Source organism: Parambassis ranga, chromosome 8 (genome assembly GCF_900634625.1).
Source record: "Parambassis ranga chromosome 8, fParRan2.1, whole genome shotgun sequence".
In the NCBI taxonomy this organism is placed as follows: Eukaryota; Metazoa; Chordata; class Actinopteri; family Ambassidae; genus Parambassis; species Parambassis ranga.
In genome coordinates, this window is record NC_041029.1 from 5655306 (window position 1) to 5667537 (window position 12232).

A 12232-nucleotide genomic window follows, 5' to 3' on the forward strand; every position below is an offset into this window, starting at 1 on the left:
GATGGTCGTATCATTATGGGCGCTGCTAAACATGCTGCGTTGTCTCTCGTTGTTGTAGCTGAGGACGAGCAGAGCAGCGTCGTCTGTCATAGACCTGCTGCTGTTGTCATTGTTCAGTTTACCTGCTGCTCTCTTTATGTCTTGCTGTAATTACTGTACATTGTGTAATTGTGATATTCTCTCCACAGCTCTGTGATCTTATGACCAGACGCTGCACCAGACAGTCTTCACCTGCCTGAGGACCAGCACGTGATAATAATTGTTATCACTGTTTTTGTTCTATCCTGTATATGTAATGCATTTTATTCAAATCCAAATACAGTAAACTGTTGCCAGCATATCTGGGTTTCATTATTTGTGCAGCATTTTAAAATAACAAATGTAAGACATTGAATGTTAATGCAACAGACCACACACACAGTTACAGTTTTTCAGTGAACAGATTATTCTCATGTATGATCAACAAAAACAAAAAAAGAACAGAAGCACCAAACATGTTAGAAGCTGAAGAAATAACAGGTCAGTTCCAGGTGTGGGACGCCTCCCTGCTACACAGGCAAAGCCAGTCTGGTTGGCCTGGTCCGCAGTGTCTAGCTGAAGAAGAGAAGTCAGCTCCTCATACGCCAATGACGCCTCCTTCCGTTCTTTCTTTTCTTGCTTCTCTCTCTTCTTGCAATCCTTCTTTTCTTGCTTCTCTCTCTTCTTGCAATCCTTCTTTTCTTGCTTCTCTCTCTCCTCACGTTCTTTCTTTTCCTGCTTCTCTCTCTTCTTGCGATCCTTCTTTTCTTGTTTCTCCCTCTGCTCACGTTCTTTCTGCAGCTCTTATCTGCCCTTTTTTTGCTCCTTCTTGGAAATCTTAGGCTCGCTGAGTTTCTCTTCCAGGAGCCTCTTCTCCTCTCTAACCTCGTTAAGGAGCTGCTGCATGCCTCAAGGCTTTCGTCTTTAACTGCGAGCACCTCTTCCAGGTGCAGCAGTCGTGTGTGTATCACCTCTGCGCTCTCCTTCAGTTGGCAGTCCGAGAGCGTTTTTTTTACTGGTCATAGTGATGATGATGTCTTTATCCTCTTCTACGTGGGAGTGCAGAGTGCTAAGTTTACAGGTCATATCAGCACACCTCCTGTCCAAAATTATAGACCATCTCATAGAAACAGCTTTGTAGACCTGCAGCTCTTCCACAGTGTCTCTGAGGCACCGATTTTCATCGGTGGCTTCTTTGAGCTGCACATCCATAAACTGTTGATGTGAATACATGTCCTCATGCATGCCTGCCAATGCACGCTGTTTAATGGCCAGATCCTCCTTTAATGCTGCTGCCTGCTCCTCCCACTTTTGCTCCTTGTGGGCCATCTTCTTTTTTAGAGAAGCCAGGTCGGCACGCAGCTGATCGTTTTCTGCACGTAGCAGAGCAGCACTCTCGCTCCTGAACATATCTTTAGTTGAAGAAAATGATTGTGAATGCTGGAAATATTGTTCTGCTGTGTTCTAAGAAATAGTCCTCGCTCAATGGAAAATAATGCTGAATGCTTGAATCACTGTGTGCCAAAATGCTCTTGTTTGTGTACTAAGCTCCACGGCGACAACCTTTGATGATGTCATCAAAGGTTGTCGCCGTGGAGCTTAGTTCAGTGTTTTGTTTTGATTGTGGTGTGCCGTCTCCATGGTAACTTCACCGGTTAGTACGGTTAAAAATAACACATGAGACGTTTCAGTATATTCACGGCATTCAGATTTGTGATTTTAACAACTAGCTAGCTAGTATGGTATCCAATGATACCAGATGTCGCCTTTCCCTTTAAGCCTCACCGCATGGGATGTCCTGTCCACCATCTGATTTGGTCCAGTCCACCTAGGCTCCGACCACTTCCTTTTTATCACCTTCAGGAGGGCCCACTCGGCTGTGTGTGGTGTGCTCCGCCTGGACTCTCCGTCTCTCCTTTCACCTGTAATGCAAAAGCTGACACCAAAGCTTTAAATTCATTATATTATGGTTTCTATTAACACCATACTGCATACTCTTTCAGTCTCAGCGGGCCAGCTGGTCCGGGAAACTGTAGACCTGCAAGAAGCTCATAGGTTGTAAATCATATGGTTATTAACAGAACATCATACACACATCAAGTCAATAGAAAATATTTGAACCCATGTTAATTTGGTCTGTGCACAGATTGTAGCCCATTTTTGTTTAGGTTTTAGTTTCATCCTTTCCACTTTTCCCTGTGACTGTGGCTGATATACTGCACCATACCTAGGTTTTAGGCCTAAAGCCTGCTCCACCCTTGCAACCCCCCTGCAGAACCTGGGTCAAATACATTAATACCTGTCTCACCCTCTTTTTTTCTGGAACAGAACACCATTCACAACTCCACCTGTTTCAGAAACATCCAGATAAAATGGAGCTAAGTGATCTAGGTGAGCCAGATCGGTGGAAGTTGAGACAATGAAAGAGACAAGAGTACAGGAGGCACAAAACCTACATCAGTAAATGATGAAGACCATATGCTGTGTGATAGTGTGGCTAACATCTCCTGAGCCTTATTATGCCTCTACTGTATGAATGGTAACCTAATAAGCTTAAAGGATGAAGAATTCTAAACACCTATCCTCTGTGATGGCCTATTCATTAGAAATAGCTTTTCCTAACCATGGAGCCTAATTCTGTAATATTATGTGTGGAACAATGACTAAGCAAACAAGTGGCACACTATTATCTGCCATTTTGAGCCATTTAAACTATTCTGGTGTTAACTATACGTCAGCAGCTACTCCCTCCTCAGCCACAAACAAGACAGAAAACGAGTCCAGCAGATATCTTCACAAGACATCTGTATCGTAGTGGTTCTCATCAGCCACTGTCCAGTTACTCCAACACTCTGGGAGCATAAAAAGTCTGTCCAGTAACAAATGTCCCTATTAATCCATCTGGGAGCACATAATGGAGGTTCCAGTCTCTGGGCATCAGATTCACTGGTGATGAGCTGGAGCGAATGAAACAATGACTGTGGTGCTGGCCTGCTGACACAGTTTTACAAGTTCTGTGAATGGCAGATGTTGCCAACCGACGGAATAATGTGAGATGCCACTTCCCTGGGGAGGATACCAGGGAGCCCCTTGTGGTCACTCACGGGGCTGCTTGTAGTGACAGTCTCTTTCCCAGTGGCCAGGTTTTCCACAGTAGAAGCAGTCACCCCCACTCATACCGCTGTATCCACCCCTTCCATGCCCCCCTCCCCCACGGCCACCCTCTTTTCCCCTCCAGTTACTTCCTCTATGATGTTGGCCCAAGGTGGCGTTAAATACATATCAGGATTACCCACAACTGGGGACTGTGGCTGGGGTGGGGGAGCAGGCTGAGGTACTCAGTTGTTTTCTATATGTAAATTCATATGGTGTACAACATGTCTCTCCCAATCAACAGAATCACTTCCTGGTAAATCAGGGTCATTTTTCAGGGCCTGCTGAAGCAACCGGGAAAGCCCCTCCTCTGTTGCCTGTCTATACCAGTGCTGCTGGGCACCAGGTTGACTAGAGTTCACTCCTGTCTGTCTGTCTGTTACTCGCCCCCTCCCATCAGGGACAGTCATGATGGGGTACATCCCAGCGGTGGGGTCTGAGGCGAGGCAGAAGCTACAGCAGAGGCGGGTGAATAGGGAGGCGGTATCTCCGCCCCCTGAGTTCCCTCGCTCTCTACTTCCTGTTTAATGTCAGTGGTACTACCGGACTCCTCACAATCATCATCTATGCAGCACAGATATGCCTGATATAGAATCTTACGTCTCTCCTCATCTGCCTTCACTGCCTTCTTCAACTCAACTGTCTCTAACACTAATAATCTAATAATCGCCTCCTTTCTCTCGCTCTCTAGTCTAACTTTATTCTCCGCTGTTGCAATCACACTGGTTAGCGACTGTCCCCGTGACCGTGGGAATAAAACGCTCTATGAAAAGATTATTCTCATGAATTTATCAGAGTTATCAGAAAAGGGTCCAGACAGAATCATCATTCCGTCTGGTTTCGGACCTCCATTTTGGTGATGTACAGAATCCACATTAGAGTTCTGTACAGGCTGTGTTAGTCAGAATAATCAGCAGTGTATGGTGTGCATGACTGAGGTGTGTGCATGCAGGACCCAAACAAACCAGGACCCTGAGACTTGGAGGAGGAAGAGTCTAGGTCCCAGCTAAACATAGGCCTAACAGCTACAGTAGTGTTGGAAAGCTTGTAAAGCTGTCTGTGTTTCTGCAGAAATATACAGTTTTGAAATAAATGGCCTCATCCATGGACCGGTCCAGGTCCAGGTCCAGGTCCAGCAGAGTGTGCAGTGTGCTGCTGCTTTGTTCTTGAACACATGCAGATGTGTGAATAATGTGAGTGTGAGCTGTGACATGGAGAAGAGTCTTGGACAGTTAGAGACGTCCTCTTACCTCTGAGCTGTGGTCCGGCTCTCATGGTCCCCACACAGAGTCCTCTTAGAGGGAGGGACTCCCTCCTCTCTGTCCTCACACTGACTCATAGCACTCATAGCTCATCCACCTTCATGTGTGGAGCTGCTGGTTCTGCTGCAGTCTGTCTGACAGGAAATGAACAATGAACAGAAACCACGCCTTAAACACAGCACACCTGACACAACACTGACATGAAGGGGTTAACAGTGGATAGAACAGGTCTGAGTGCAGAGTCACCCAGCTGTCAGACCGGTTCAGTCGTCCTTTATATAGAAGCCCTTTATGCCTCTGGCTGTAAATCAGTCCACAGACACTCCCTCCTCAGCTCTTGTCAACAGCACCTCACCATCACAGAGAAAAACAACTGTTTGCTTTTGATGCAGGAAATTTCCAAACAGAGAGAAATCTGCATCTTGCTCACCTGTTTCATCTCCATGGTGACAGCTGATCCAAAAGAAGAGAGTAGATAAAATGACATCTTCAATAAAACAGTCACACATGAAAGCTTTGTGGACTAACCTGCCCAGTAAGAAGAAGGGAACAGTGCAGGTCCATCAACAGACACACCGTGGAGAAGCTTGTGAATTCTGACCAGATATAGAGTCTTCATCCTCCCCATCCTCTTCCTCTTTGGACCAGGCTGCTTCAACACTGCAGTCAGACATGGAGGATGTGAAGTTGCTGCAGCTGAGTCTTTGTCTGAGGAGTGTTGTGTCACAGATGTAGCCTCTTTGTGGAGCTGACTGGCTGAGGAGAGATTTAGGAGACTTTACATTTGGAGTTTGACGATATGAAGGAGGAAATATGAAGAGAGTGGAGGTAAGATGGCTGACCCTGCATGTCTTCTAGCTGTTGGATGTATCTGGCTGCCTCTCTACTGTTGATGTGGAAGCGGTGACTGTCACTCAGGTGTCTTAGGACATGTTAGAGTGGAAGGCTGAATGAGTGTAGTACACCATCGTAGGGAGGCACAGAGAGCCCACTGCAGGTAGGCTGGCAGCTTTCACCAAGCTAAGTGCTAACGTCATAGGCGTCGCTACCATTATATCAGAGGGGGACATGCCCCCCCCCCACATTTTAAAACGGCCCGTTTGGACCCCCCCACATTTAGTGAGTAGGAAACTCCACCTAACGCTGTTTCGATTGCTCGTGAAAAACTCCGTTCCACTTGGTTCATAAGAGAATAACCTCACCGCTGAAATCCACTCCATTACCACAGCGCTGCAATACCGTTACTATAGTAACAGACCTAACAAAGCCAGTGGTCTCTTCGAGCGAGCGTAAAACACCGTAAAGAGAACCGTCGGTGCTGGTCGAAGCTGGAGGAGGTGACGTCAGTGTCATCCCACAAAGTCCAGCTCATGCTGAAGCCTGACTGTTTGTCACATGGCCCCAGGAGACGTTAGGTTGATGTTAAATCAACTTAGAAAAGTTGGGAGGAAGCTGCTGTTTACTGTCAGTTACAGTAGACGGTCTTATTTGTCTGATGACATGTTGTTGCCTTTTCTGCTCCCTCCCCACACACAATGGACATGAGGAGATTCTAACAAAGACACGGAGAGTTAGAGTTGTTTTCAGCATTAACCCATATTGTTATGAGGCCAGGTTAGCTCCTGTTAGCCTGCTAGCTTCAGCCTCGCCGAGCCAGTGCACACAGCCACCTGCTCCTATTCTTATCAGCAAGAATAAAACACATGTGATGGACGTCAGGACACAGTGGAGCATTATATGAACAGGGAAACACTGATGTAGCAGATGAGTGCATCATTATAAACACATCCACAAGGTTTGTTGTGAATTAAGTAGTTTTATAAGCAAATAAAATAAAGACATGCATCTTTTTGTAAGTTAGTATTTTTAGTGTTTCAGTATTATCTGCATTAAGCAGTTTGGTTCATTTTTCTATGGGATTTGCCAGTTTTTTGTCTCTGTAAATGAGAGAAGGCCTCAGATATGGAGGCTGTTAGTGTAGTAGCACCAGTATGTTTGACAAAACTGTTGTTTCACTTGGAATTAGTTTCTGTTTGTCACCGAGTTTTTGTTGAATCTGTCTCTGAAATAGTCATGAAGTGTTTACTTCTGTAGGTAAAATAGTTTAACAACCTGCTAAAATCCACAGGAAAACGCAACTACTTCATATTATTATATTATATTTCATAATATACTGATGTACTTTTTTTCACCACCCACCCACAGAAGGTGTCCCCCCCACATTTTTAGTGCTTCCTACGCCACTGAGTGTAAGCATATTGTAAATGTAATATATTAATGTATAATGTATTACACTGAATGTATTAAATGCTGTAAGATCTGATGTGGACCAGAAAAAAAAAATAATTAAAGCGTGAATTCCTTTAGACTTTTTATTGACTGATACTTTGGAAAACATTGCACACATCCTCCTGTCTAAGATAAGGTACTGTAGCCCTGCTTTATTCTTCAGAAACTACACGTTGATGATTCTGATTCTTTCTTACAGCAACCAGCACTGATTTTTAATTAGAAGAGACGAAACGTGCGAGAGCCCTATTGAAATGCAAGCGTTTATTATTATACGTCATTCTTCTTTCGGCCACAGTATCGCGAATTTAACCCCCTGAACGTCTTTAAAAAACTCACCAAATTTGGCAGAAAATTGTCCCCCAACGAAAATCGCGATTTGACACTGTCGCCATTGGTGGGTGGGCCACATGGCTCTGCAGCGCCCCCTAAAGTGTGATAATATTCACCGCAACTGCTACAGACTTGACACTCGGTACACTGATGTATCGCCTCATGACAAGAAAAAAAAAGCCTCTTGGACGAAAATTCCACGACGTACAGGAAGTCCGCCATTTTGAAAAAAAACACGCCATCTTCCATTTTGCACTCCCCGAACTTCTCCTAGGGGAATTGCTTGATAGGGCTGAAAATCGGTGCACTTCAGTCAGCATAACCACATTACCAACCAGGTAGGAGGGGGTACCACAATCACCTTGTACTGTCCGGATGTTTACACATACACATGTGTAAAGCCCTCCTCACTGGTGGTGTTCACAATACTAGGAAAATATGAGGAAACAGATGCCTCAGTCCCTGAATCGAGGATTTGCACCATGAATGAGGGTGGTTGGGGGGCAGTGAAATAAATGCTGACCAAAAAAGAGCGAACATTCTCATATGAGCATTAAAGTATGGAGTATTTTTAGTATATTTTAATTTTTATTTTTAGTATTTTACCCACCCTATTGCATAAAACATAACACCCACATGTCCTCATGGGTCTGACCACCAGTTCAGTGTCAGACCTTCATGGAAAACTTAGAGGTCTAGTGCAGGCAGCATAGCCACAAAAACTACTAGGTGGAAAGGGAGATTCACTCAACCATCCAGAAGTTTAAAGGTCGTACACACGTGTACACGTAAATGCACACACCAACACACCCTCCTCACTGATGGTGCAAATCAATATTGCAGCAAACCACAAGGTGAGAATCTTTGTCTTGCAGAAGTGAGTAGGTCTGTGTTTTAGACCTCACACTCTGCAGTGTTGATTTAACACTGATGGAATCAACTGTCAAACTCCACAACTGGACACAATGTAACTCTGAAAGTGTTGACACTTGAGTTAAAATCAACTCCTAAAAATTTAACTCTCCAATTTTCGCTGTGTACCTGCCTCCTATCATGACATCAGCCCCTGTGCACCTTTTCATACCACCTGATCATCATATGCAGGCATGGCCACGTGGCTCAGCAGCGCGCCCTAGAATAAGATCTGAGTCCCTGTTTGACCTACACACATATGTATCACCTCTAGACGAGACAAAAAGTCTCTTGGAGGTATCCTCTAAAACACACCGGAAATCCGCCATTTTTGAAAAAAATCCGCCATTTTGAATTTTTCACTCCCCGTACTTCTTTCGAACTCCTCCTAGAGGATTTGCCCAATCCACCTGAAAATTGGTCTCTGGTACTCTTAAAGCATAAGGGACCAAAATTTATCAAAAACGCAGCACTTCGTCATACGGTCTGGCTGTCTAGCTTATCTCTGTCATGGATATGTCAAAGATTAGCCAAAATATTGAGTTTGATGCATTATTAGTTTTTGTGTAGCAGTAGTTTTAAATGGTATTTTCCACTTAGGTCCCATTGATCACCCTTGATGTAAGGGTTTTATTTTCGAGAAAAATAGGTAAATTTGACATTTTCTACTGTTAATGTATTGAAGTTGATGAGATTTTGTATTTTTATTTTATTTTTTTATTTTTTTTTGTAGCCTGCAGACAAGTTCACAAACAGGTTTTTGTGAGTTGTGTGCCTCTACTAGGTGCCCCCGGGTGTCTAAGGAAGACAGGCCTGAAGTCATCTAAATGGCTTGGAAATGGCTTTGCAAACTGTTGAGAAGAAGTTCTTGTTCTTCGTAGCGCTGACTTCTAGCTTCTTGTAGCATGTTCCAGGAAACTACTGATTATCTGTTTGTCCATCATCGGTAGCCCAGTAGACATGTGAAGGGCCAGAATGAATGGATATTTCCACTCTTTGATCAGGCTCTCATAAACCAGCATGCTAAGACCCGGGAAATTTTTTGGAGGAATAGTAATATGTTCCTTTACCAGTATATCCCAAATTTTGTCATAAAGCCGGGCATGGATTTCTTGACACTCCTTCAAGGTCAATGTTTTCTCTAACTTTCTATTCACTTGAATAATTAGATCAAAAAGAAATCTGCCCAAGTCATTGTTTTCCATCTTAGACACTATGTCGTCCACAAAGTGAATCACAGGTGTGAAGGAGTCATACTTCTCAGACTTCACAGAGATGGCCTCAGCTGTCTGCTGCACAGGCACAATGCTGGCACTTTTATCCCTTTCAGTATTGGATGGCAAGTGCCAGTTGTTCCTCAACTGCCTACCCTTTCTAGGAGGCTTGGATGGCGTAGTTGTCTTTCTTAAAGCCTTTCTCTCTGTAGACTTTGTCAGAGAATCCTCCACAAGGATGACTTCAGGTGACTCCATCTTTGGCACAAAATTGCGCACAAGGACGACTCGAGGTAACACCATCTGTGGCACAAAATTGCCCACATTGACGGCTCCAGGTAACACCATCTGTGGCACAAAATTGCCCCCATTGTCGACTCCAGGTAACACCAACTGTGGCACAAAATTGCCCCCATTGTCGACTCCAGGTAACACCATCTGTGGCACAAAATTGCCACCATTGACGACTCCAGGTAACCCTCTCTGTGTCACATATACCAATGGAGTCGCATCATTTGACTCGTGCAGAGGCTTCATCGTCTTAGGTGTTACTCCTGTTGACTTGGGTGATAAAGCTTTTCTCTTCTGAAGTCTCTCCTCAGACTTCATGGGGTCCTCCTCTGCATCCTGCTCTGGTACGAAAACCTCCACTGGAGTGACTTCATTGGGTGTTACTCCTGTTGACTTGGGTGACAAAGCTTTTCTCTTCTCTACCGCAAAAATGTCCACTGGACAGGTCACTGCCTTAGGTGACTCCTGCGTGGTCATAGAGGGAGAGACACTGCGTGACACACCAAAAATCTCCCTGAATCTCTGAAGTATCCCCTTTTTGGCTTGCTTAGGAGAAGAAACTTCTGAACTCTTTCCTGATCCTTCTCCGACAGGTTTGGAGCCAGCTACTGGAGTAGACTTCATCTCTGCTTCATCACTGCTGCCAGGCAGCATACCGTTGACAAGATCTGGCTTCTGTGTCTGAGTTTTAGGCTTCACATCGAAGAATTGCTTCATCATATTTCCCATGTAGTAGATCAATGCACTTAAGTGCTCAAGTGTGGCAGGCATATACCTTTTAATATTAGGCTCCTCATAATCCTTGCTAAAAGAGATGATAGAATTTACCACCTTTGTCACCTCACTAGTAAGATATAAGGAGAAAATGTCTGAGGGGGGACCACAGACTTTTTTAGAAATGTCCAGAGCGTTGGCAAACGTCTGAGGAAGTGAGTTGACCACTGTGGGAAAAACTTCCTGTTGAGAAACTGTTTGCCTTTTAGGGAGTGACACCAAAACACATTTGGTGATCTTAATTATGACCTCCCTAAACAGCTCTTCAAGCCTCTTCACCATTTCAGTGTCAGGCTTTCCTGAAATCAATCCGTCCCATTGTTCTTGACTTGTTCCATTATAAAATGCATTTATAATGGGATAAACTTCCTCCATGGCAACTCTGGTGAGTATATCAGCAAACTTCTGTCTGTCCAAATTTCTGCCCATTGTGTACAAAACTGTTTTGAAATGTCAATAATAAAGTTTCTGGCTGTACCTTCCAGTTGCATCTTCTAAGTGACATCATAACGTCCTTTATGACATCATAACGTCCATATGAAATGACATCAGTCATGTTGCTCCGCCCACTTTGATCGTAAACAAAGAACAACTGTTGCCATGGCCATGATGAAATGTGTTGCAGGCACTTGGTCCTGGTATTTGGTGCAGACATACAAAAATATGTACAAAAATCTATGAAACTATAAGAATATTAGGAATATATCAAGTGTTTGGATCTAAGTAAAAAAAGAAGCTATACACTAAAATAAATTTGGAGTGACATTTACTTAGAAAAACTGTGGAAAGTTGTTTGCACTCAAAAAATGCTTGTGATCTTGACTTAAGCAATATTTACTAAGTAGAACTAATTATTTTTAGGACAAATACTAAAGTACAAATACTAAAATGGACATGAGGAGATTCTAACAAAGACACGGAGAGTTAGAGTTGTTTTCAGCATTAACCCATGTTGTAATAAGGGCCAGGTTAGCTCCTGTTAGCCTGCTAGCTTCAGCCTCGCCGAGCCAGTGCACACAGCCACCTGCTCCTATTCTTATCAGCAAGAATAAAACACATGTGATGGACCGTCAGGACACAGTGGAGCATTATATGAACAGGGAAACACTGATGTAGCAGATGAGTGCATCATTATAAACACATCCACAACGTTTGTTGTGAATTAAGTAGTTTTATAAGCAAATAAAAATAAAGACATGCATTTATTTGTAAGTTACCGTATTTTCACGACCATAAGGCGCACCTAAAAGTCTAAAATTTTCTCAAAAGTCGACCCTGCGCCTTATAATACGGTGCGCCTTGTGTATGGGTTGAGTACCAGACACGGGGACATGATACGTAAAGTACGTACGCTGGCAGCAAATCACCAATCAGCTGAACGCTACGTCATACGTACACTACGCACGCTAGCAGCGATGAACCAATCAGATGGATACTACGTAACACACCGGTTCAGCCGATTGGTGAATTGCTGCCAGCGTACACTACGTACGCTGGCAGCAATTCACCAATCAGCTGAATGCTACGGTACTGGCGCAGCAACTTCCAGCGGATTACAGATTCCGCCTTATGCAGTGACAACATTGCCAGCAAAAACATCCAGCCCAGCCACATCACCAACATGGATGAAGTCCACCTCACTTTCGACATCCCCGTGAACCAAACTGTGGAGAGAATGGGGACCAGCACGGTATCAATACGGACTGTAGTGGTGGACTGGATGGTAATGGACAGAAACTTCCGCCTATGGAAGAGAAAGACTCTGCCTAAAGAAATGTTTCCAGCAGGAGTCTTTGTTAAGGAGAAATGAGGAGACGAAGAGTGGCTCAGGGAAGTTTATGTAAAGAGACCGGATGGTTTTTTTTCACGCATCACCCTTGCTGCTGATCCGCGACTCCGCGTACGCCCGTCTCACCGCTGGTGTAAAAATACAGGCGAAGCAGATGAATTCATAGCTTGCCGTAATCCCGGGAGGGTTAACAAAGA